Source organism: Dermacentor variabilis, chromosome 7 (assembly GCF_050947875.1).
Source record: "Dermacentor variabilis isolate Ectoservices chromosome 7, ASM5094787v1, whole genome shotgun sequence".
Lineage (NCBI taxonomy): Eukaryota > Metazoa > Arthropoda > Arachnida > Ixodida > Ixodidae > Dermacentor > Dermacentor variabilis.
Genome location: NC_134574.1, coordinates 16,686,622 through 16,714,563, shown reverse-complemented (window position 1 = coordinate 16,714,563; position 27,942 = coordinate 16,686,622). Strand labels below are relative to the sequence as shown.

Here is a 27,942-nt window from a genome sequence, read left to right as displayed (position 1 = left end):
GCACCTGCCCTAATCTTCTTAAGATATCCAAACCTGCAATATGTCGCATTTTAGCCAAGCTTTTTCAGCAATGTATTGACGCGGGATGCGTCCCAAATGATTGGAAAGCAGCTTGCATAATTCTCATATTTAAATCTGGTGATTCGTCTAACCCATCAAATTACAGACCAATTTCTTTAACCAGCATGTGCTGCAAACTTCTCGAACACATCATTTCATCTGCTCTAATGAAGTTTCTTACAGAACATAACTTTTTCTTTATCAATCGGCATGGACTTTTACACGATTGATTTGAATTAATAACTTGCATAACTCCACTCATTCTTTTTATCGAATCGATGTAATATCTCTAGACTTCGCGAAGGCTTTTGACAAGGTTCCTCAATTCTGGCCTATTCATAAACTGACAGATCTTAACATACATGTGAGAATAACTAGGTGGACTACCAACTTTTAACTAACCGGTAGCAATCAGTTTTCATGAATGACCATTTGTCTCCATTAAATCACGTCGAATCTGGAGTACCGGAAGGTTCCATGCTCAGGCCTATTTTGTTTTTAGATTATATTAACGATATTAGTAATGGTAGGCGTTTCATAGACTATTTGCTGATGATTGCGTGATCTACTAACCCTGAGGATACCTGCTACCTTCTATCTTACCTAGACAATCTCCTTAAGTGGGGCAGTAAGCAAGCGGAAATCAACATTAATATAACAAAAGCTATCAGATTCGCGACTACAGCTAAACCCGTGTTATGCAGGAGGAGGAGGAATGAACGTTTGTTGTGTGAAACAGCGAGAAAGTGTTCTTTCTTCGCCCTAGGTGGGCGGCTCTCTTAGTCCAGAAAGCCGTTGGCTAATGCCGCATCCCGGGCCCGGTCCACCAGACTTCGCTGATCTTCCAGGCTCTGTGCCTTTAACATTGCCTCCCACGTTTCTTCGATCGCTTGTAGCGGTTCTGGGGCATCATCTTGACTGTTGTTTTCGCGGTGCGGGCACACCGACACCTTGTGTTGGAGGGTGTCTGGTACCTCACAATATCGGCATAGGTATGAGAATTCGGTGGGGTGCATGCGGTTCATGATAATTCCATGGACATAAGTAATCGTTGGTAGTCTGCGGAGGGCGGTGGCTTCTTCCTTGCTTAATTTTGGATGTGGTAGAGGATATTGTCTTCTTTCCAGTCGGTAATGTTGCAATATTGCGGCGTAGTTGATGGGAACGTCCTCCACCCTCGTCGCTTTCCGGAGACCGTGCGGCAGGAAATCCCGGCTGGTATGCTCTCGGGCGACAGCATGTACTGTTTCGTTTCCTGCCAGATGTTCGTAGCCTGGGGTCCATGCGACGTAGGTTTCGGGTAGTTTTTGGCGTCTTGTTATTTCTTTCAGAATCTTCACTGCTGCGACAGAAATTCGGCCTTTTCGTAGGTTTCTACATGCCGTTTGCGAGTCGCTCAAGATGATTGCTGTCTTTGTATGTGGCGATGCCGAGGACGATGGCCACTTCCTCCGCCGTTTCTGGATTTCTGGCCGGTATGGTGGCAGCGATTAGCTCCTTCCCTTGGTTGTTGGTCACGGTAATTGCCTATGCTCTTCTAGCTGGGTATTTTGCCGCATCTGTATATCTCGTGTTGGGGTTCTTTGAGTATTTCTTGCTCAGCGCTCTGACTCTTGCTTGTCTTCTGTCTTTGTGGTATGTTGCATGCATGTTGCGAAATATTGGAGCGACTGAGATAGAGTCACGAAGAAGTGGCGGCAATCGGGCTTTCGCGTCTGAGTCTGCTATGAAGTTTTCGCTGCATGCGAGTTTGCGAAGTACTGCTCTGCCTGTTTGAGTCAGCCTAAGGTGTTCCAGCTGGCTGGTTCTGTGCGCTTCACTAATTTCTTCCCAGGTATTATGAAGGCCAAGCTTTCGGAGTGTCGTGGTTGAGGTCGTACTGGGTAGTCCTAGTGCGCTCTTGATTGCTTTTCTGGTGATGATGTTGAGTTTTTCAATTTCAGCTTTCTTGAGGAGTAGATACGGGGTGCCATATGTGATCCGGCTTATAAGGAGTGCTTGGATTAATTTGACGGTTTCTTGCTCTTTGAGTCCTCTTCTTTGGGTGGTTACATGCCGAATGAGATGGGTTACTTGTGTTGCGGTCCTCTGAAGCGTCGGAAGTGTAGCTGCGCCAGAACCGTCTTTATGTATTGTGAGGTCAAGGACGCGGAGTGATCCAACTTGAGGGATATTGATTCCATTGAGTCTGACGTTGGGATCTGGAGCGACGTAGGCTGGTGGTCTTCCCCGGGTCCTTGCCATGAGTATAAGTAACTCTGATTTTTCCGGGGCACACTGGTGCCCGCATCTTGAGAGGTACTGTTCTATCTGATCGATTGCCTCTTGGAGGGTAGTTTGCTGTTTGGCCGGTTGTGGACGCTTTTGTCCATAACGTTATATCGTCGGCGTATATTGCATGGCTTAAATCTTCGATTCCTTCGAGTCGTGGGAGCTTAATCATGGCGAGATTGAACAGCAAAGGTGAAATGACTGACCCTTGTGGAGTTCCTTTGTTGGGCATTTCGAACTTGTCGCTTCGTATCTTGCCGATACCCACTGTAGCCGTGGTCGTGAGCGGATCGGGAGCGCGAATGCACATGCGCCCTCCGCAGATATGCAATTACATAATTATAGAACATGCCCGTAGCCTCGGTATTCACAATATCTGGGTGTTCATTTGTCATCCGATCTGTCATGGAACATTTGCGTAGATGTGATTTTCACTAGAGTGTTTTAGTTTAGCGTCTTTACGGTCCTCCCCACTCCATGTTGCCCCGCTAAGCCACATGGTGGAGTGGTGGGTGATTGCACGTTTTAGTTGTATGTCTAGCCTAGCGGAGCAGAGGGATGGATGGACAGGTGCTACGAGTGTCCCCTTTGGAAAGATGTGTAGGTTGCGCCATGAAGCTCTTGTATTTCCTAATGTTCTACCTATGTTAACAAAGAAAAAAAAACCCACGATGACTTCCCATAACCAAACTTTCTGAACTTTGTCTTTGCAAGCCTCTGTTGTTTGTCGTTTCCCTATTTTTTGTCCACCAATCTTCCATTCGCTGCTTACCAATCTTTACTGCATACATTTTTACTTTCTCCCTGCTCTTGCTGAACCCACGGGCTTCAAGCAGGCCAGTGATGTGTGTGTGTGTGAAAACTTTTATTGTAATGAGGTCCGGAGGCTCGACTTCTCAAGCCAAGGGCCCCACGTTGGCACTGTCAGGCCAAGCCTTTCAGCGACATCATGGGCCCCCTGGACTGCCCTTAGTTGGTCCTGAAACAATGGGCTTTGAATCCTTTTCTCCCACCGTGTCCATTCTTCAACGAGGTTGAGGAGAGTCGCGGGACACCCCGCCAGCATATGTCTGATTCCAATGATGCCATTACAATCATTGCAGTCCATCTAAATCTCCCTCTCTGGATATTTTTTATTAATGGTGTATAGGCCAGTGGTGCTTAAATCTACTGCTGGGGAGATATTTCACATTCTAGTAAAGCATGCTCTATTGTTTCCCTAGCTTTACCGCAGCAAGCAAATGCTTCTTCCTTCTTATATCTTGCTGTATAAGTGCGTGTTATAAGGCATCCTGAGCTCGTTTCAGAAAGTAATAAGCTTCCCTTTGAGTTATAATAGATTGTTTCTTTCCCGATATCGTTATTTCCTCTTCAGTAGTTACTCATAGCAGGTTTATTTTCCATTGCCGCCACCCACGAGATTATCTCGGCCTCTCTGGCTTTCCGCTTGACGTTCCTTTCGTATTTGCAGTGCCTTCTGGCCGAATTCAGGGTAATGAACAAAATAAAAGCACCTATAAGTAAAACGAATACATATAGCTTATTTGTTCACAAAGCATCTAAACGTGAACTTTTAATGCGTTACCGGTCCATTTTATCCAGTGGAAAATAAAGCCCCATCTTGGAGAATGCCACGCGATAGCTAGCGAGCTTGCATTTTGCATCCAATCTGATCCTTTCTGATGCTAACGTGCTGCGAGGTTTTCAAATGGGTCAGTATGCGCACCTTCTAGCAGGCATAAGTCTTCGTATGTGCAAATCTATCTTGTGAAGAGCAAGGCAGGCAAGGTGCCTCGATGCACATGCCAGAATGGATGTGTGCATCGACCACCCTTGCTAGGAAAAAATGGCAGCAACCTTCTGCTCAGGCAGCTTGTAAGCGGACCGTGTTTGTGACTCTGCCAGCCCGCTTGCAGCTAAGCGGAGGGCGCATGTGCATTCGCGCTTCCGCTCCGCTCAGCTGCTTAGCGGAGTGTAAAAACGGCAAACTAGAACACTCTACTAAAGCAACCAGATCACTTGGATTCATAAGGCACTATTTGCACTCGGCTAACTCCGAGACCAAATTTCTCGCTTACACCACCTTAGTATGCTCTAAAATCGAATATGCCTTCTTAATTTGGAATCCACACATGAGGCCTACCTCGAACACAAACTAGAGTCTTGGTAAAATAATGTTGCTCGCTTCATTACAAGAAACTACTCGCATACATCTAGAGTTAGGAAATCAAATATTAAATTAATTTAGCTCCTCTCATATACGCAGGCTTCTGACACTACTGTCCTTCTTTCATAAACTTTACTCCAATCGGTTGTCCCTTGTGACTCTAAATATCAGACTAGCTTGTGACATGTGTCTTGACGGCTTGATCACCAACTTAAAATCGCACCCATCTTCACCCACACTAATCCGTTTTTCCACTCACCTCTCCTCCTTGCTATTTGTCACGAATGATTTGTACACAATTTGAAGTTGTTCCTAGAAATCTGAACTACCTCTTACCTTGCTGTTCCCTTCCAGTTGCATTTCTTGATGTTCTTATTTAATATGCAATTTTGCTTTCCTGTTTAGTAATGTATACTTAAATTTTTTTCCATTGTTTTGTAATGTAAAACAGCTCATTGTGACAAGTCAAGGAATTTAGGAACCTTGAATCTTGTCATTACTATGTTTCTTCACACATTGTATATACCCTGTAATAAGTCGTTCTTTTTGCACTAATTCATGTTGTTCCAATTCATATTTCTTGTTTAGTTGTGTACTTTTGGTATTTTTTGCTCCTTTCATTGTAATCCCTGTAAGAGTTGGTGTCTGCCATGAAAAGGGTACCTGGCCCACACCATCGTCCAACTCATTCATGCTAAGGAAGTTGTTAAAGGGAGGAACGAGGAGTAGGGGATATATTTACCATATCTACATAAAGGGTGGAGAACATTACATCTGATCAGTCTAGCACGACTGAAATGCACACTGAACAGCCGAAAATGTCTGCTTAAACACTCTCTGTCCTTACTAGATCCCCAGGCCAGGGAAAGCTGCCATCCAACCTTCATCCAATCAAAGCGTCTAATGTCGTCGAAGTACCCGCCTTTGAGGGCAAAGGTTCACACACTCTCTTGCACTTTTGTTTTACTGAACGCACCAAAACGAGTGAGGCCTCATAGCCAGGTGTTGTCACGCTTGACTCAAGCTGGGACGTCTTGGTTTTTGAGCTGACTCTGCAGTTAGCTGTTGAATCTGTCATGACCGTGACTATTACCAGAGTACATGAGGGAACGCCATAGAACAAACATTTCCAGGAGTTTTCTTGCTCCAATTGGTCCCTGAAGGTGACAGCGAACCAGCTAACAATCCTGTCCGCCAAACGTGTCTAGCCTTACTGGCTCCGAAGGGCTATACGAAGGGGGCATGTTGTTGGCTTCAAGAAGCGATTCATTGCAGCGAAGCGAGAAGGTCCTTTGTCGGTTGTGGGAAGGCGTTCTTTCACTAAGCCTTCAGATACTTTCGTCAGAGATTACACACACACCGACGATATCGCTGTTTTAAACTATTTGGAATCAAGCTTTGCTAAATTCAAGAAAATCAGTGATGGTAATAAAATGTGGTCATACTTTGGAGAAACTCTTCTTTTTTGCGAGCAAGAATATGTCCCGTTAAAAAAGGAACGCACCAATAGGGAATACCCTTGGTTCACGCGAGAAATGATTCATTTAAAACGTAAAATTAAGCGACGACGTAAACGCGGTAATACAAATGACCTTTCAAGCCTTATTTTTAATCTGCGGGAGCAAACCAGGTTGGCGAAAGAACGTTTTTTTTTCAGTCACTTTGCTGTCATTTATGAACAAAGAGCCCCGGAAGTTCTGGCGCTATCTATCAAAGGATAAACGGTGTATATCGGAGATAAAAGTTTCAGGTGAAAGTATTGTTAACTCGACTGTCATTTCTAACAAATTTAATGCATTTTTCTAATCCGTGTTCACGCGTACAGTTTCGCATGCACTGTTACCATCATATGGCTATGATTGTCCTATGCTTGAGGTAGAGATAACAGAGGACGGTGTTCTGGGCCTCTTGCATAGGCTAGATGTGAAGAAATCACCTGGTCTTGACCAACTCTCCAATACCTTTTTGAGTAGATATGCTGTATGGGTGGCCAAATATTTACATCCTATTTTCGTTATATCTTTGAGCACTGCAGTAACTCCTGATGATCGGCGCTCGGCAAAAATCATTCCGGTGCATAAATCTGGCTCTACTCTTGAAATTAACAACTACAGGCCCGTCTCTTTAACTAGCACCTGTTGTAAAATGTTCGAACACATTATCTTTAAGGCCACTGTTAATTACTTAGAAAATAATAATTTGCGTTATCCGCAACAGCATGGCTTTAGATCTGGTTTATCTACTGTAACCCAACTTGCTGAAATAACTGATGAATTAATTGGTACACTCAATATAAAAGGCCAAACGGACGCTATTTTCTTGCATTTTTCAAAGGCGTTTGATGTTGTTCTTCATAAAGCTTTATTAACAAAACTAAATGCAATTGGCATTGAACAGAAAGTAGTGGCATGGATTGAATCTTACTTAAGAGATAGAAAGCAGTGTGTTGCCATAAATGGGAGTGTCTCCGAAGATTTGCATGTGTACTCTGGTGTTCCGCAGGGCTCGGTCCTCGGGCCTCTCCTTTTCTTGGTATACATTAACGATATTCATCTCTGCGTCGAACCACCAATCCAGATTAAACTATGTCGTTAATCCAGATTAAACGACTGTGTTGTATACACAGCCATAAATAACCGAGATGACCAAATTAAATTTAACAATTCTTTACGCTCCATTGATGCATGGTGCGCAAGGTGGGGCTTAAGAATAAACACTTCCAAAACAGCATCCATTACGTTTAGCAACAAAAAGAAGCCCCTTGACTTTACTTACTGTTGTAATCGCACCGCTGGCACGAGTTGTTGGGAACTCGGCGCTGACGCCCGTTGTTGCACCTGGGTCGCAAGCCCCAAGGGTAGCGTTGGCCTGGCGGCCTGGGGTACAACTGGAAGCATCCGAAGGTCCCGGCAAAGCATGAGTCGACTGGTAACAACAAAACAACTTGTTTATTCTAACATCGCAAAGAGTTGGCGGTCAGGTTGACCGAAGTAGACAGACGGGAGTGCACGTTACTCAACAGAAGAAATCGGAGCCTCCCTTGGCGTCCGGGGGCAGCTGCTTTTATACTCTCGCAGTTGAGGGCAAGAAGGAACCCCTCTATAGACGAGCACGTGACTGTGCCGCTCGGGCACAATGGGATGAGAAGGTGGCGCAGCCGTCGTGCCGGCGCCGCTGGGGCACAATGGGAAGAGAAGGTGGCTCATACGTCGTGTCGGCGCCGGTCAGACCCCTCGCTTCACAGTTGGGGGGAGCTCCTCTCCCCGGCTGCCGCGCTTCGACAAGCGTGGGCACCAACATGCACATACACACACACACGCACATGAAGACACGTGGCATTAGAACAGGCCTGGACGCGCTTGGCGGGGAGGCGTAGCGGCGGCGCCGAACGGGCCAAAATGTCTGCCGCTTTGAACGAAGCCCCGGCGTCCGTTGCATCCGCGCCGGCTTTACCGCGCGTCGTAGGCGAAACGTAACATTACTCTTTAGGTAACGTTACCATCACAAGAACTGACAAAGTTAAATATTTAGGCATCACACTTACCAGTAATTTCAATTGGGAGCCGCATGTTGAAAATGTCTGTCGGGGTGCACTACAGAAATTGTCGTTTTTCAAAAGGAAACTGCGAAATACCCCTCCTGCAGTAAAACTAAATGCATACAAAGCGCTAATACGACCAAAATTGGAGTATGCATCGGTTATTTGGAGCCCTTGCCAACAATACTTGATTAACAAAATCGAAAGAGTACAGAATTTAGCTTTGCGTTTTATTTCTTCTGTTTAATCCCGTCACTCTAGTGTCAGCAACTTACGTAATAGGGCCAACCTAGAAAAACTTGAGCAGCGCGGGATAATATCTAGATTAACATTTATTTACCAACTTTATCATGAAAACTTAAAGCTATCACGGGAGCGATATCTTCAGGATCCTTTCAAACGATCAGAGCGAACGCACCACAGTAAAACTATTAGACAGCCAGTCAGCCACATCAATGTCCACAAGTTCTCTTTATTTCCTCGCGCAATTTATTATTGGAATACGTTATCTGAGGAGGCAGTGAACTCCGCTTCGCTGGAATCATTTGTTGAATGTATAAGTAATGTCAACTATTGTTGAAATTCGAGTCCAAGTGGTGTACACACTCAGTTGATAATATTGCCTTGTTCGAGTATTCATTTGTCATCTATGTCCAGTGTATTGCCATATATTTTTGTTTTTCTCACTTTTGTATGTATTATGTCTTTGCAATTATGTCAAGTAATTAGTTTAAATTTACTTCTCTTGTTTGTATTCTTAGTATCCGCTCCTGCATGGGCCCGAGAAGGGCCTGCAGTATCTGTAAATAAATAAATAAATAAAGGTCACTATCGCCGCTGGCCAATCGTAACATCCCCCACCCCTATGCCTCCTGGGCCCTTAGGGTACTTGAACAAAAAAGAGTGTTATGGAAGTTAATATGACCGGTATAAACAGCAGCGTCGCAGCAACACGGACTGCTGCAGACGGCGGCGCCAGGTGTGCTGATGACGTTCTGATCATTATAAGCTGATACTACTCTTTAGTGCCTTATCCATCCACGTCAAACCATTATGCGCTGCGTGGACCATATCTTGAACGCCGTGTTCTCGTCGCTTTGCCTTGAAGAGCGGGCCCATATCTTGAAAGCGATCTGCGAAAGGGGCAGGGTGCGGTGTGTGCCGAGAGATTTGCGAGCGCTGCTTCGATCTCGTGGTAGCGACAGGAAGAACAAAGGTAAAGCCACTCGCTGCTGCATGCTCTATCTATATTGTATGCACTTTTCACTTTGTTGAGTGCTTGAAGGCTGTTCACCTCCGCCGTGGGTCGGCCCAGTATTGCACTATCTCTAGGATCGGCCCACATTGTTATCGTGCGTGATGGACGTTAGGCAAGCATAGAAATGCTTACACATTTAAGAAAATTTTAACACCCAGAACCAGCCAATTGGTACCATGCCAGTATGTTGCAAGTACTTTTATTTGAGTAGGTAGAAAGACTTTGTAAATAATTAAATAGAAATTTTGTGGACTAATGAAAGCAGCTGTGTGCCTAGGCGTCGGAGAGTCAAGAAATTACAACTGCACTAGAACAATTTTCTCTGTCACACATCACAAAAGAAGTGAAGGTGAATGTCTTACGTGCATTGCTAATGACACATAAGACAAATTGCTTTCATATGCACTATGACATATGCACAAGTGTATCACACCCGATAACAATGCAAGAAGCTCGACAAGAGACTGCCGCGAGGCTATGAACGGCGTCCAGAAGGAGGTGCCATAGCACAAATGGATGCAAAGATGGCAGTGGTGGACACAAACAACATTGCTACCATTCCATGCACTCAATTTTGTTACAAGGTGGTTTGCTGGCCTCTGCAAATAGATATGAGTCGATTCATCAGTTAAGTGTAGCTTTAGTTGCTGACACCCAACCGACCTGATGAAGCAGTGCTGATTAGGGCCAATGGTCAAGGTAGTGTGCCATGAAATTAGCTTTTGGCGATTGTGATATGGGCTGCAAGCAGTTGCAGGAAGCTTGGTGTTAATATATTGGTACGATTGGCGATTGTTTCTGAGATCATTCGTACGGGTTTTTGATAACTGATGAAGCACTGCTGTATGAGTCCACAAGATCACAGCACATCTGCTTTCCATGTGAAGCTTTCATCACTTTAACTTGTATATTATTCTACTATATGCAAGGCTCACAAACCATATACGATATTTTCCGGACAATAATTTGAACCTGGCACAAGTAACCTCCCCCTCTTTTCACAAGTCAGCAACTATCACAAGTGTGCACAGAAGTTAGTTCCTGTACTTAAAAGATCACAAATTGCCATACAGTTCTGAACCACATGCAAGAACACATGTATGCAATGCAAACTGCGTGCCTTCCAGTGGTCAATGGGTCTTAGCGCATGCCATTGTGCTTGCTATGAATGCAGCTTTTGTCACCGTACCCTGTTAGCATTGCATATAGTAATTGCTTCGATTGGTGTTGACAGCCAGGACGAAACTTTTACTGAAAGAGGCATGCCTGATAATCAGATCGTGGTATTGGCATAAAACCCAGATTTGTTTTATTTGTGTTCTTGTTTCCAGACAAACCAAGTGCCCTTGAAATGCTGCATGCAATGCATTGACCTCGGGCAATCCATTGCATTACTGCCAATATTACTGTTCACTATTTGTTTCTTATATTTAAGTCTTCTCATACCCCTGCTGGAAACGCTGCGTTGACCTGAAAGCGTGAAAATACCGCACCTTTGCGCAGTTCGCGTAGCCAGGTTTCAGGCAAGTTGAATTGTAGCTAAATGGTGTTGTAGAACCACCACTAAGCATGTGTTGGAAGTCCAGTGCTTAAGTTAGAATAAACCACCCGGTTATCTTTTTCCACAGCTACAAGTAAACAAAAGCTGAAGCGGCCTTCAAGTGTTAAGTGTGAAAAAAGATGTTTTGCAGCAATGACTGTGACTGAAGACAACACAAGTGTGTATGTCGCGTATCTGTGGGTCGTGTTTTTCTGTTTAAATCGGAAAGAGCTGCTATTGCTGGTAAGAAACCACTTTTGCTCTGCCTCATAATACATAAAGAGTGGTTGTTGAGTTTTCAACATCCCAAATACAAGGCAATACTCATGCCAGACCATGCAATGAACTTGGAGCACATGTTAGTTCATTTGAAATTCATAATTTCCACATAATTCGAGGCCACCTTTACTGACTGCAGGGCATTGTAGTTAATGACATCATAAACATGTTTATCATTTTGCTACATTGTATCAATGCCTGAAGGGTTCAGAGAGAGAGAGAAAAAAGGGAACCGTCCTCCAATTTCACAGCGGTAACAACTACCTTGGCACAGCCAGTGGCCTATATTTGACCTATATGGCTATTCTTATTGCAGGCAACGACTTTAGTTATTTTAGACTTGTTTGCATCACTTCATGTACCAAGCAGGAAGGGGTAGTGCCTCTTGGTGCACTGTAGGCCACGCAGCATGCTGTGGCTTTTTCTCTTTCTGCTTTATTTTTCAGGCTTGCAGTTAACTGGATTGGTATGACTTATGATCCTAGTGGGATTCAATATCTCAAAATAGCAGTAAGCTGGAATAATTTCCACTTGGGATTACTTAAGGTGCATTGTACATAATTATGTCTGCCATTTTGACTAAACTGAAGTGCAAGTATTACAGACATCGATGAAACTGCGACCTCTCGTCACTACTGTAGGTCATCCACAGCAGATGTGCTTTCCAGGTGAAACTTTCATCAGCTCAAGTTGTATTTTAGTCTACTATATGTAGAGCTCACAAACCATGTGCCATATTTTCTGGACTATAATTTGAACTGTTGTACAAGTCACCCCCTTTCCCCCTTTTTTCACAACTTTCAAAGAAAAAATATGTGTATATAACTCATTGTATAAGATGCATCTATCTTAACTTGGGTCAGCATCGTGAAATGCGATTGTGCATGTTTATACACTTATCCTAAAATGTCGTACTTACCCATTTCAGGGCACTAAACTTCAGTAAAAAAATTTTATGAGCCGCACATTCTAGCAGACAAAATAAACTGCAAGTACATTGCTGGAGAAAAAGAATGTCTTATGTTGGTCTTGCATATATAAGTTACACTGTTGTACAATACGCTTGGACGAAAATGAAAAGAAAATGGTTGCACCTATGGTTTGGAAAATATGGTACCTAAGTATTTTGAATGCTCATGAATCAGCTATGTGAATGAAACATGATTGGAACGATCAAGATAATTAGGCTTATACCCCTCTCACACGGCAAATCTAATGTTATTTCCAACAAATGACATTTGTTGCGATTAATGTCATTATCACAGCACGCTGTCACACGGCGAAAACTAATGTCATTTGAGAATGACGACAATGACGATAGTAAAAGAAAAGACGCCTCAAACCCACTTTTGTCCAATAATTATTTTACAATATGCTAAATTCCACTAGAATATGTGATCGTTGCTTTCAAACCGTAGCGTTCGATCACTAACTTGTCGACATTGCCAACGAAGTCGAGTCGAGCTAAGGCAAGCAACAGGGCGAAGAGAAGGATAGGCGCGTCCGCTACATCTGCTAATGTGGTACGAGAAGGGCAGTTGCAGGTCATCGGCGTTCTCATGTGCATGCGAGCTTCTAATATGCTCATTCTTCCCCCGTGCCACAGAAAAACACGCGCACGCTTTTACGCCAAGTCAATTGAAGCGGCCGCAGCCGATGCTCCGGTGAGAACCAACACGACACCTGCAGCGAAAGCTAAAGACGGCTGTCTTGTCACTGGACTAAGAGTAGTTTTCTGTATTTACGCATGTGATGGACTTCAATGTCGTTAAAGCAGTAATTAGGGAATGAAATGGATAGAATAATAGTGATTCTTGTTAAAACAAGAAAGAAGCATGTACTGTTTGCGAAACACTGGTAAACTCGTGGTGTCGAGGATACACATTCAGTTCCAAACGAATGCGAATGAATTTGGCGAAATCATTTGTTGGTAAATGTCATTTTCAAAAATGTCCTTACGTTTTACCGTGTGACACCAAAGAAATGGCATTATCAGCGAATGTCATTCGTTGTAAATGACATTAGATTTGCCGTGTGACAGGGGTAGTAGACATAAACTCGTAAAACAGCTTCAAGTGTCCAGTCAGTACTCTACTTGACTGAAATACCTTCAACTCAAAAACCCACATGACTGCATAGCCTTCAAAGCATACATTCACAGGTGTGTCTGCTCCGTAAATATAGATGAATGACTGAAAAATCAACTATATAAATAATTGCTGAAAGCTTTAATTGTCAATTTTTATATTGACATTAATCAAATTATGTGCATCAATGCAGTCAGTAACAGTGATGTTTATATTTAAGTTAATCTGGAAATGCTGCACATGTTTTCGATTGCCGACTCTGTTTTGCCCTTCTATGGTGGCATGCCACTATGGAAGTGGCAATAACTTATGCTATGGAATGTAATTGGAAAATGAAGTTCTAACTGAAGGATAAAAATTGTAAACAATGTCAATATTTAGTAAAGTAACTAAAAGTAGAAGACATTTTTGCCCTGGGTAGGATCTGAACCACAATCTTCACTTGTCCAGTCCAGTGCAATGCTTTCACAATGGTTCAGTAATGTCTTTTGTGCGAACAAGGTTACCAACAGTGAAGGATGAAATTGGCAGCCTAGCTGTAAACTTGGTACACACAATAAATTTCTTCACTTACGTACCTGATAACACTGGTGCAGATAATCCCTATGACGGTTTGTCAATTACACCAAACATTTAAACACTTAAATATGTAATCTTGCCTCTTCAAATGTAATGTAATCGTGTAGTGTAATTCAGAAATGTAATCTTGCCTCTTCAGCAGCTGAAGGCTGCATAGAACCATGTCCTTGCAAAGAGCTGACCTGAAAAGAACAAAAGTTGCGACAGCTTGAACTATTTAACACACACCATTGCAAAAGGTTTTTGTAAGTCAATGTAACTCATTATTCAATTAAAGGAATTCTAAATAATGATATTAAAAATGTTCATCAGTGCCCATTTCACTTCCTTGCGTGCTGGGTAATTTTTACTTATGCTTAACTAATATACACTTTTTCTCTACTCTCTCAAGACAAGCTGCGAGAAGGCGTGTCCATGGATGCAGTACTGGATAATGTGCGGTCCAACGTGGATGAGACATTCCACTGCATTAACCTGTTAAGCAAGCAGGATCTCCGCAACATAATGAGGGATGCCAGAGTCTCAAAGACCGAGCGGCTGCATGATGATGACTATGTGAGCGTGCAACTCCGGGTTGAGAGGATGCATAGTGAAAAGGAGAACCCATTGCTCTTCTTTAAACACCAAGGACAACCTGACAAAAAGTGACATTCTTTTAGAGAAAAAATGAGGACCTTTTGGATGACAGAGATTTTATGCTAGTCATCATGACCACACCACAACAGGAGCTTTGCAAGAGGCTTGGAACTGATCGTGTATGTGTCGATGGAACACATGGAACAGCAGGTGAGCAGTACTATATAAATGCATTAATAATAAAAGCAAAAAAGAGGGAATGCTGTCTGAGAATAATTGCAATAGATATGATGAGTAGTATTTCTTCACACATGATTTTTCTCTTAATTTTTCTCGCATTTTTTATTTGATGCAGTTCTCGATTATCAGTAACAGAGCAAGAATGAATTCAGCGCTCTGTACACTGGTGATATCATTCCATTGCTACTGTCCTCATCGCTACATGTCCTGTATATCCTGTCTGTATTGTCACCACGGGTTTATAATAGCTCACATAATACAGCTCTTATCACATTTGTCTTGTGGGGATGCGCGACTGTCGCAGGTCCCCTGATAAGTTGTTTTTCCCGCATAGCTTTCGTCTCCTGCATTGCGGCTTCGCCGCGGGCCCCAGGCCAGGCGAGAGATGGCACGAGTGTTGCGCTGCTAACTCCGCCTCATGGCAGGGTTACTTGGGGGCGCAAAGGAGAACATACTTCCTCTTTGGTTCGGGACGGCAAGCAGCGCGGACGTGCCGCGCGTGCGCCGATCCATGCTTCTGCGAGACCGTCTCGTGAGGCCTTGTACGAAAGAGCCACCGTTCGCGTGACCGTACGCGTGAACGACCAGGCGTTGTTATCCAGCAAGGGGCGAACATATTCGCTCGCTATCCGGTCGCGGTGAGTCGGACTTCCGCGATTTGTCTCGCGCCCATCGGCATGTTTTGTGGATAGCAACTCGGTTAGCAGGCATTGATCTATGAAAGGTGCAATAAATACCCTTGTGATTGTTTGCACTACTGTACTGTCGTTCCTTTGACCCAAGAGTACGGGATGAGAATCCCACAGTCTAGAGTGCAGAAACAGCGCATTGCACTGTGTATTAGTGCCTTCTGTCAGAGGTACAGCTGTCTCGAGGCTGTTTGGCATCCTGAACTGTTTGCCAATTAGGCGAATCACTGATTACTGTTACAGTCAAAGGTGCTTTTTCTTGGCGGTGGGGGGTGGTTCCCTGAGGACTGCGAAAACAAAACATTTAGAAAATCAGGCAGTCCAAAAATTATTGCGTGCCATTTACTGCCATTTAAAGGGAGAGGCTAGTCGAAAACATAAGAACCTAGAACTATGAAACCCCAGCTGTTTACATACTCTCTTATGGTAATTTCAAATATTATATAAATCAGTTTTATAGCAAGTTGCATAGGTTGTGTTCTGTACAACGACAATGTGTAAAACGTAGGCATTCTTGCCCGCAATTTTTTATCTCTAAACTTTCATAATTGCAGACCAGTGATGGCGCATAATCCTCCAAACCAACCGTAGAATACTGAAATATGTTACCAAAATTGATACCGAAATCGTTATTCACTGTTATGTTTTAAAAAGTGCATATAAGAAGAGTTAAATTAGAACCTGTGAAACCATTTCAAGATGTTTAGACAACCAGTAAGTGTTACTCAAGATTTTATCTTAAGTATATAAGTGATGTTGAAGATCAACTCCTCAGTGGTGGTCAAGACAGTTTAGGATTTCAAGCACGAAGTTGTCATTCTGGAGCAGTTTAGGAGCAGAAATTTCTTTTTCTACTTCGTGTTCCAAAAGTCTTTTTGGAACACTTGGAGTAGTACAGAAGTAATCTAGCCATTTGGTGGAGCTTTTTATTACTGTGCAGTCAGTAAGTGCTGCTCAAGAGTGAAGCAAGACACAAAGCCAACAGCAACCAATTAAGCTCGCCTTCCCAAGGACGGTATACCACGCACATCATGTTGAAACATTTTTGTTTGGGTAGGCAAGGAACTTAATTTTGTACCCGCCCTAGTAGCTTAGTGGCTGTGGTGTTGGGCTGCTAAGCACGAGCTCGCAGGATCCAATCTCGGCCAGATCCGCCGCATTTCAATGGGGGCAAAAGGCGAAAACACCCGTGCACGTAGATTTACTGTAGGTGCACGTTAAAGCACCCCCGTTGGTAGAAATTTCCGGAGTCCCACACTATGGCATGCCCCATAATAAGAAAGTGGTTTTGGCATGTAAGAACCTATAATTGAATTTTTCTTAATTTTGTAAACCAACCACAACACTTATTAGGCTTCTTGGTGCTTGTGCTGTAACAGAAGAGAGTATGTATGTGTGTAAATAAATGTAAATCATGCCATCTTACAATGGCCCCTTTTCACTGCTGGTATGCTTCACCACGATACATTGGATAAGCCTCTTCCCGTAGCAAGCTATATTGCAGCAAAGTTGACGCTTGAAAACCGGCATTATACAACACTTTCGACAATGGTTGTGCCTTCCGCACTTTGAAGGCAAAGCATTTCAGCATTCGAAATTTCAGCTGTCCTTATAATTAATTGCCTCTATGAGGTACGTGGCGGTGTTGCAAAGATACCCGAATTCTCATGCATGTCCGAAAAATAGTTTGTTGGGTGTATTTCTGCTTGGTAATGAAGACGGCTACGACAGTGCACATTAGTGACACAACAGTGGCCAAATGCTCAGATTCCTTTTAAGTAGAGTGCTGTGTGCTTTTATGACTTTGGTGAAGTTAGCATCTGAATTTGCCATACACATGCCTGCAAATTACCTATTTATTAAACTCACGCATACATAATATCACTATAATGAGAAATGCATAGTGTTTTAGCTGTTCCCTGCAGAATGTTTTCTGACAACTGCTTTGATGATGGATGGATGGATGGATGGATGGATGAATAAATTTCTTGAGGTCCGTCGGTACATGCGATTAGTGCGCAGCGGGCCACTCCCACGTCGGGACAGAGAGGCCATGCCCCTCCGCCGCGTCGCGGGCCCGATGGACAGCCCAGAGCTGTGCTTCAAGGTCCGAGCTGTGTGGAGCTCGGTCCCACTCTCCCTTGGTGGTCCCGGCACCAGGGGGCAAGCCCAGAGCATGTGATCAAGGCTAGCTATATCCTTACAGTAGTGACACGCATTGTGAGGGTGCGTGTCCGTAAAGATCTTGTGCAGGAAGGCCGGGCATGGGTAGGTGCCCGTCTGAAGCCACCTGTACGTGACTTCTTGTGCTTTATAGGGTGCTTTGTGCGGTAGCGGCATGGTTCTCTTGACTAACTTGTAATGCTGGGTGAGATCGTTGTAAGTGACGAGGGGATCGCGCTCGCTCGCCCATCCTGCCGAGAGTGAGCCCGGGCTCACACGGTGAGTTAGATCTTGTGCGGTCTCGTGTGCTGTCTCGTTGAGGTCACTTTTTAAGAACAATATTTGATCACGAATATACTCTTAATGCTTCACACACAAAACAATTTGTTACCTTGTTGTGTCCATGAAAGGGTTGTACTAAGAATAATTTCTTTGCAGCCTTGTTGACAGTTTGACAGCATCAATCAGTAAATCCTTAACAGGCACTCTGCAACACTTTTTCAAGAAGGAAAGCCAACCTAATGAGTCTCCAACACATGCGATTTTACTTTTTGTCACAATCTTAATGCAGCTGAAACATCTGGGTTCAAGCTTATATAGTGCTAACTTAGGCAAGTTGGCACATGTTGCAGCACTTCATTTGTCTCCTTTAAGTCCTATGTGTTGTAATGTTATGTTTTTTTATTCAAGCTCATACTTCTGAGCAGCAAGCAAAATGCAGTTGACTTCATTCCGTTGATTCGACTCTGACGGGACTGACGAAACAGATTGAATCATCTGGTGGGTCAAATTTAAGAAGATGCAGAAGAAATGCCAACACACATGACTGATTCATTTGCCATGGTTTACGTACAGATTCTAACATGCCCCAGAGTGAAACACACGCCCGCTGTCTGTGTGTCCAAAGTGTAAACTAGCATAGAAAGGACAAAAGCCCCTAAAATGAAAGAGAAATCAAATGCGCACACAATTTTTATTTTTAAAAAAGTGGAAAAGGGTCCAATGTGTTGCACATTGCAACCAATTTTCCAAAGTGAGCTTTGCCGCAATACACCCGTGTTATGCGGTAAAGCATACAAAAATCGCCAAGGAAGTTTTGTTAAAGATGGCACATTAGAAATGGGTAAATACCACAATCAGACATTTTGATCTGTGATTATTGCTTGGAGCTCCTCCTGGGCAGTCAGAAAATAGGCATTTCCTGCAGGAGATAAAGTCTGTTTAACACATCTACTGTCCTCTAAGGTATGTCGCCAAAGGGGTCGCTTATTGGGTTCACTGTAGGGGTCAGCATGCATGCTGACTGCTCAAGTTGGAATTATTGGGTGAAGGCATATTTTAGTATCAAAATAACTAAAGTTTGGACCTATAGAAATGAACGTGTGTCGGCTGGGACTTTCAGCCGGGATCAAATTTATAGGAGTCTACTGTTCTGCAGCCACTGAGCACTGTAGCATGCCAATATTCTGCTGTGTGTAGTAGGAGATACATTCTTGCTGCAAAGTCCACTGCCATATATTACAGTCGACTTCTGTTAATTCGACTCCGGGTAATTCAATCCTGGCCAAGGGTCTTGGCCGGCAGTCATACATTTCTACAGTCCCGAATCTCTTATTTTGATTGTAAAATTGGCCTTCCCAGGATAATTTGAACTTGGAACAGTGACTCGCTGTTGACCCCTATGGTGAACCCAATAGCGACCCCTTTAGTGGCAGCACGTCTACCTCAGCGATGCTTAGGAAACAATGTATGCATTCAACACGTGTGATCGCGTGTCGACAACTCCCATTTATGCTTGCCCTAGGAAACTTTTCAAGCAAGAACCATATATCACTAGTTTAATTACGGTATTTACCCGATTCTAATGTGTGCCTCATATGTTAGCACTAGTAGAATGCAATAGTTGTACACTTTTCTTTCCAATGACACCCGCCGTGGTTGCTCAGTGACTATGGTGTTGGGCTGCTAAGCACGAGGATGGGGATCGAATCCCGGCCACGGCGGCCGCATTTCGACGGGGGCGAAATGCGAAAACACCCGTGTACTTAGATTTAGGTGCACGTTAAAGAACCCCAGGTAGTTGAAATTTCCAGAGTCCTTCACTACGGTGTGCCTCATAATCAGAAAGTGGTTTTGGCACGTAAAACCCCATAATTTAATTTTTTTTTCTTTCAATGACAGTGGTAAGCTCCCAGCCATGATTTGGTAATGCCTGACATGTGTATTCCAACCCATTTTTATTTTTAAGTAAAATGCCTTTTTATGATCAGGGTCCCTTGCGAGCAACTGACCTAGGTAAAATTATTCCTGTACGGACTCTAGAGGCTGACTGGCGATGTAAATTCTTGAACATTGTCTTCTGCATATTAATCTTCAAACCCACTCTAACACTTTTTGGTTAAGGTCCTCAATCACTAGTAATTTGTCCCCACTGTTGCCGAGATATTCACCATTGATCCGCACTCCGAATGTGCTGCAACTGCAGATTTGAAATGGAATTAATCAAAGCCAACACCGCCGTGTTATCTCACCACCTTGAACGGACACTCTCACACGCAGATCCACTGGTCACTGTAATCACTATGGCGTGAACGCTAGGCCTAGGTAAGCTGTTACGGTTCTTGACATTCGGTGCTGTCTTTTTCATTGAAAGAATTCACCGCTGTCAGCAATGGTACCCACTCTGCCTCTGCAATCCTCGTAAAGCACGGCGCGTTGCATATTGTTAGTCCTCGAAAGGCAGCTTTGCCTCAGCACAGTGATACTACGCTGTGAAGTGTATGGGGCGCAGCACATATATTGTTATACGCATGTGCACTTGCCGTCTCCTGTCACAGTGCAAGCACCTATACGCCTAATAGGTGTACTGGCAGACCTTCAGAGCTTTTTCAGACGTGCCTGTGGCGATTTGGGCCCTTAAGAGCAGTAAAAGACATGCATTCATTTTTTTCGGACATTGTAGCGGCCCTTAGGGAGTCTGAAAAATCGGACTGTACAATTGACCAAAAAGGATGCTTCAAATGGTCCATGGGGCGAACACGCAGCGGAACGAGGACAAGAACAGGAAGGACTATTGCATTGAGGAATGATCAGGAAAGGAACTGTGCCGCCGCCTCTTTGAAGGAGCTTGAGCTCAAAAAGCAAAGTGTTGGCTGACGCTAAGATGCAGGTTACCCACATTCAAACCAAAATAAATCTCTTAAAGCAGTGAAATGCAACACTGAGGCATTATGCGCAGGCTGAGAGTATGTCAGTACAGTTGAGGTTGACTTTCCAGTTGCTTGGAGAATCTCATATGTGACAAAGTTCGGGCATAATACCAATGAGCTTGCTATCACTTCATATAAATAGCTCTATTTGCTTTTGTATGCATCTCTTTTTATTCGCATTTTAAAATGTTCGACTCTATTTGCCGTGAGCTAAACCACTTTTTTACAGTGAAGCTGTCTATGGCTAGGATCTGGCGGATCGAATCCGCGCATAGACCAACAATTTTTTATACGGTGGGCCGATCCCGAAGAAAGTGAAATACCAGGCCAACCCGAGGCAGAAGTGAAGCAAGCATTAAGCGCTCCCCATATGTGGGCTGATCCTGAAGGTCGTGAAATGCCAGTCCTAGCTGCGGCGGAGATGAAGCCGGCTTTAAGCACTCCCCACACATGGACCAATCCCATGGGTAGTGCAATACCAGGCCGACCCGCGGTAGAGGTGCAGTTCACCATTAAGGGGCCCACATACGCAGCTTCGCTGGTCATCCTTCACAGAGTAAAAGGGCACCGAGTTTCTTTCGAATATATTTTAGTAGCTGTGCATTTTACAAACCCCTCTTTTCAATTTTCTATTTTCAATAAAATAAACACTACTCCTTACTGTTCAAGCTGGATTGTTTTTATTTTCTTTAGCATGCTTACCAGAGAGTGACAGCATCAGGTGACATGGTGTCAGCCCATCTTGACATAAAACAAAGTTCTGTGATACTTGGTGAAAACCTGAAAAAAAACAGGGAATTTGAAAATGTCAACTTGGTAGACACGTTCTTCTAAGCATGTATGGCACATGAGCCTGGAGGTTAATGAAGAATCTCGAGAACACGTTAAGGACAGTACAAAGAGCAATGCAATGAGGAATGTTAAGAGACAGGAAGAGAGCGGTGTGGATGGTCGATGTTCTAGTTGACATTAAGAGGAAAAAATGAAGCTGGGCAGGCCATGTAATGCATAGGGTAGATAACCAGTGGACCATTAGAGTTGCAGAATGGGTGCCAATGGAAGGGAAGTTCCGTCAAGGATGACAGAAAACTAGGTGGGATGATGAAATTTGAAAGCACAAGTTCGTATCAGCTAGTGCAAGACAATGATAATTGGAGATTGCAGGCAGGCGCCTTCGTTCTGCATTGAACATTAAGATATGATGATGATGATGATGATGATGATGATGATGATGATGATGATGATGATGATGATGAATGCGTGCAACTCTTTAAAAAGAAATTTGGGCCGGAAATAGCTTGCACAGTTCACCAAGACACGAAACCAAATTCGTATGCTTTGTCACTAACACGGATGTATTCCAGCGAAGCTAACTTATGAAAAGCGGCCACCATTGTGTAATCATCTATTTCATTGTTGGAACAGCTTGCGAAACATAGCATGATGTGTTGGAAGGAGCCCTGTAACTTTCTTTTCATTATAGCCGGCTATAATATGCACATGCTGATTTTTTATAATTAATGCTATGTGATGTGCAAATTAAGCAGTAATCTTATGCAGTATTAAAACGTACCTTAGTGTAACAGTACAATGAGAGACGTAATCAAGAATTTGTATGTATGCACATCTGAGTGCGCATGCATGCGTGCTGTCATCCTTGAGTGCGCACAGACGTGAAATTGGTGCACTGGTCTTAGTGCAGCTTGGTAGCTCATAGTTTGTGAGGGGATTCGTAATGGCAGGGCTCCACCACGCCACAATGCAGCAGTCAACGCTGAAGAGAGGAAATGCTAATCTTACCGACGCTGCACATGCTCAACAGGCCAACGAGAGTGCTGACACGTGAGCTTGAAGCTCGCCAGATCCATCTCACAATTTGTGCGTCGTACATGACAGCATAATAAACATTTAATCAACGATTTATTTCAACTACCATGTACGTGTCGACATTGCTTCTTTAGTGTTGATACTTTGTTGACCCCCCTCCCCTTTTTTCTTCAAGGATACTTCTGACAGTGAAAAATAACACTGTGAATGTCCACATCAACAGGAACTGGCATAAGATGCAACCATTTGAGATCGTTTTAAAAGAAGCTTGTATTGCCTCACTGGTGTCGGTGTTACCGCGCGAAAAAACCCAAGCTGCGCAAAAATAGAAATTGCTTATCAGGCTGCGGATTCGAACCACCGACCTCTGGGTTGCGAGACCACCACGCTAACCGATTCAGCCACTGTCAGTCCATCGAACGCTGCCTTTAAGGTGGGTAAGTAGAAGCAGCGCAAGGCATGAGCCAATCACGGGCGTCCCCTTGCTCCAGAGAAGGGAAAGGGTGTGTTCGCGTGTTCGCTCGCCTGACACCCGCAGTTTCCCACACCAGTTCAGGCCCAGCAGTCAGATGGGGAGGCCGCGTTTGGTCTGTTCTGCCGAAGAGCAGGCTGCGTTGAAGGAATGGCAGTGGGAGCAGACCACGTGTTGTGCCTTTGGCCAAAGAACAGGCAGTGTTTGATGCCACCAGGAACTCGTTCGAGAAAGGGGTCGACGTTGACGTGCCGCCCTCACCGTGAGGCGTTACAAAGACTCGAAGATCCCAAGCTTCGCTTGCACCCCGCTTCACAGCAGTGGAAGGGCAATAACTTTTTCGGTCTCCATCCTTGTGTCATAGTCCAAGCATGCTCTTGCTAAATATAATCATTCTTGGCAACTAAAGGTTAGTGTTTAAGTGCAATTAAAGCTCGTCATTGGAACAGTCTCCAGTACTTCAGAGTTTCACAATAAGTAGAATACCATTTTGTTGGCAGATACCACGGCAGAGATAGTGACCTATAGGTAGATACTGAAAGAGCCAGTATTCAGTAAAAACTTATAAATGTAAAAAAAATTGGCCTAGTCTAGTTTAGAGTAATTGGAAAAGATACCTGTTTTTGCAGTCTTATTCTAAGTGAAGGTTTAGCGCTACAGGAGTGTGTGCCAGTTCCATTCCAACTACATCTGCCCAACTGATGCCATTATAGATTAACATTACTGAATATATTCTGCAATCACATTATTTATTCATGAAATAAACTTGCGCAGGTAACATGTATGTACTGTCGAAAAGAGTAGATTTGAGAAAGATTATACAGCTAGCAACGCACTGCAAAAATAAAAGGTCACAAAGCGAATTTGTTCTCGTTAAAGAAGCATAACATTATCTGCAATGTTGTTAGAACTTCAAAAATAAGTTTTTTGTTGAAAGTCACAACTAGTAAACAACTATAGTAAGAATTTCATTTAAAGTTGGAGGAATGGTACAACTCTTCGCATTCTGGGGAGTTAAAAAGAGTGGAATTAAGAGATCTCAACTTTGTCAAGTAGGAATGAAATGGAGGGCCTGCCCCATTCTGCAACTTTACTGTGGACCAGTGTATGCCAACATGGCAAGTCTGAAAAAAAATTTGGGTATTTCATGGTGCGTGTAGATCCATAGACTTTTGTTCCCGACGGTATATTTTGATGACATGCCCAGGCTTTTTTTTTTCTAGTCACTTGTTGCACTTTAATGCGATAAAATCTACTTGAACCTCTTCTGGTTGCAAGATCCGCAGGCGAGCTCGTTCCCTCAATCGGCTGCCACCACCCAGTCTCTGCTCATCACATAACCATATCTTGTGAACATTATATCCATCTTTTTTTGCCTCTTAGCATTTTGGGTGATATCCTGAGTGATGAAAAGAAGCACTACATCAAATCGGCAACATCTATCATTACGACAGATTCATAACAACAGTGCAGCCACTACATTGTTTTAGCTTTCCATACTAAATAAACTCACTGGGTCTGCGTTCAGTGTGGGCAGGGGTAAGCTTGCACACGTAAGGTTTTGGTAAAATTCATAACAAAGCAAACAAGCTTTCAGGACTATAAACCTTTGAGTCACATCAGCTACGTGGGAGCAAAATATACATTCAAAAAGCAAGAAAGAAAGGCACACTGTTATGTGCCACTAATCCTTTCCTAAAGAGCTGCAATAATTTTAGGCGGTTTTGATAGAATTACAGCATGGCACAAAACTGATGGTGCTCTGCATTTGGTCAACGCAAGCAGCTGTACATTGTTAACCTCTCTGGTCAATCATGTCTGCTGCAGAAGCATCCCTAGTATGTCTCCAAATTTCAAGATAGTTGATTTAGTGCAGTATCACTCTTTGTGGCCTTTTTATCAGACTGACGCAGAAGTGGGAGCACTGTACACTGTTGACATTTTCTTTGTGCGCGAAAGATAAGTATGCATTGCATTCACCACTAAGAGAATGTATTTAATGCTGTTCTTAAGTTTACAGCATTACAGCACATGACACAGGTATTCATGACAAATCTGTGCATGTCATACAGACAGCTGAAATTTCAAATGAAACACCACTTTCCTCCCTCTCGAGAAAGCGCCACACCCAGCCAGAGTCAAGGCAACACAAACAAATAATAATAATATTTGGGGTTTTACGTGCCAAAACCACTTCCTGATTATGAGGCACGTCGTAGTGGAGGACTCCGGAAATTTTGACCACCTGGGGTTCTTTAACGTGCACCTAAATCTAAGCACACGGGTGTTTTCGCATTTCGCCCCCATCGAAATGCGGCCGCCGTGGCCGGGATTCAATCCCGCGACCTCGTGCTCAGCAGCCCAACACCATAGCCACTGAGCAACCACGGCGGGTGTACACAAACAAACAGTGCGACGCAAAACACAGTCTTAAAAGTGTCGCTCGCCATGATGCATTACTTCGGTAAATCGCCCAATTCAAAATGCGCAATGCCACGGTGGAAAATGTGCCACGCAACAAAACTGAATAAGAAAAAAAAGCGGGTGGTGCTAGTCACGTGAACCCGACGTGGTTCTTCGGCTCAAGTATGTGACAAGGCGAGGAAAAAAAAGCTTGCGGATGCGGTTGCTTGCGGATGCTACTCGAGGCAGAGGGAGAGTGTGTCTCTGTTGGCAGTCACACTCACCTCATGGTGGTGTGGTAAGAGGGCATTCAATTTCTTCTGTCTCCTCTAATAATGAGGCAGTTTAAAAGATTATTTCGGTAAAGCAATGCCAGAAGTCCGAAGTCATTACTCCAAACATTCATGGTGGATATGAAGTCCAATGCATGTGGAACTGTCGAAAGCGGTTCACTCATATTCTTCTCATCTACTTTCAAGAAATTTCACACTAAATTGATCTAGACCTCTGCATTGGCACAAACAGCAGGAAGCAACCTTGAAGTCTGTTTTGAATTCCTCGTTAATGCATGAAAATCCAGGATGCAGCAGCCAAGTAACAATCTACTATACATAACTCCATCTTCACCTCTGCGTTCAGGCAATGAAATGAAGTTTTCACCATAGCGAACATAAGATGTTCACTTGTTGGAGATGCAGCTCTTAGCCTGTCTACGTATGACTGTGATATTTAAAAAAGATGCCAGTTATTTAAAATTATGTTATTAAAAAACATCTTTCATGTTCGTAACATGCCTGGAGGCAATAATAACCAGCTTGAAAAGTAATTATGTCCCATGGCTGTATTCGGGTCTCAAGAAGCTTTAAATTGCAGTGTAAACTAAAACTTGCTAGGGGGCCTGATGTAAGGCCCTCAAAAAGCAGGCCAAACAGGCGGCTAAATGTTTCTTCAATAGGATAGAAAGATTGCGCTGGAAAGTTAACACGAAATATAAATGAAAATATATTACTTCAGACTTACCACCAGACTTTCACAATTCGAGTCTTGTTCTCCAAGGTGCATTGCCATTCCGACTTGTCCAGCTAGCGAGAAATGCAGTTCGTATTGCCTCCGCCGATGTGTTGCTCATGCACATGTGATGAACTCTACAAAATGAGAGCAGCATTGAAGATAAACTGAGCAGCTGAAAGTGCACGCACTGTTGCTTCTACGCACAATATGGAAACTAAACAGCAGAGGTAAATTTCTTTAAAAGAATTGCGTAACACTTCATTCCCGTTCATATTGAAACATAAGTCGACTCTGAATAGAAGACAACCCCTACTTAAAGACATCGCATTACAGTCCCCTTTATAATGGAAAACTACATGTTGAATAAAAAATTGGGCACTGAAAGCACCATGCCCCGCTTTGCTTGTTTCGCGTAAATCTTTTGTGTACGCAGCAGAAATTCTAGATTCTAAGCTTTTGTTTTAAATGTAACGAACCTCGTCAAATTTGGTGCAGTGGTTGCCGAGAAAAACGAAGACTCCGTTTACATGTATTTAGATTGGAACATCCGAGCTAAAGCTTCCTCTTAAACGCGCCGGCCACGCGGAGGCATTGCCGAGCCGAAACCGAAAGAGCAGTCCGGGATCCACATTTTGTCTGCTGGAGGCACTGCCAAATTATACTAAACAAAGAAACGTTGCGTACACTTTGTACACGTACAAATTTCCTCTTTATAGCGACAAGGTAGGGGACTGTGGCTTGCACTGGCAGCCGGCTTTACCTATGCGCCGTCAGTCTGGTTCCTCAGATGTGTAACGATTGCGACACTGTACGCGGCGGAAGAATCACCTGGGACTCCTGCAAGACGAGACAAAACCTTGCCTCTGTGCATTATCTAACTCCTCATTATCGTTAAACAAAACTCGAGAACGCAGTCAAGAATTTCGCATTGAGCTGAGAGTACGCTGCACAAGGTCTACTGAAAGACGGAACTTTTAACGACAGCTTGTAGGCTAACTTCAAGATGTATCGATAAGTAAATGTTCAATACCTGTAGAATAAATACGTCCAATTGCCTGTCTGTTCACGCCAATACCGCAAGCTCTATTCAGAAGCACGAGACGGGCGCTGAAAAGCGTCGAGACATTTCATTCGGCGAAATTAACCGCTTGCATTTCCAATGCAGCGAAAAATCAAGTGAACGATTAGAGTGTATTAACGATGTCGACGATGCAGTCGGCCATTTTGGGAAGCTTTAGGCATGGATCGGCTTGGCTATACATGCGCACAATCTTTGGAAGCGACTTTTTTTGTTGTTGTTGTCGCCAGACGAAAATCGCTGTGTTAAACTTTTTTTTATAGAGAAGATATGTTTATACTAATGGTATGGTGGCTAGCATACACTCTTAAGCATAATTACACCCTTTTGCCACACAACGATAATCGTCATCTGCTTGTCCGCATTTCCTTTCTTTAACGCGGCGAGCCCGGTACTTTCCAGTAACGAACGGCATGCGCGTTATCAGAATGGCATAGCATTCCCGACAGGAAAGTAACAGGCAATGCTATCATGCTGATAACGCGCGTGCCGTTC

At 43.7% G+C, this 27,942-nt stretch overlaps 1 long non-coding RNA gene across 1 annotated transcript; it reads right to left on the bottom strand.

Annotated features, from left to right (window-relative positions):
- Positions 1–8,905: 8,905 nt before the first annotated feature.
- On the bottom strand, positions 8,906–26,500 carry LOC142588959 (uncharacterized). The gene is made up of 3 exons (XR_012829761.1): positions 26,379–26,500; positions 21,359–21,436; positions 8,906–9,169 (listed from the first exon to the last, which is right to left on the bottom strand). It is a non-coding gene; the product is annotated as an uncharacterized LOC142588959 (long non-coding RNA).
- Positions 26,501–27,942: the final 1,442 nt, after the last annotated feature.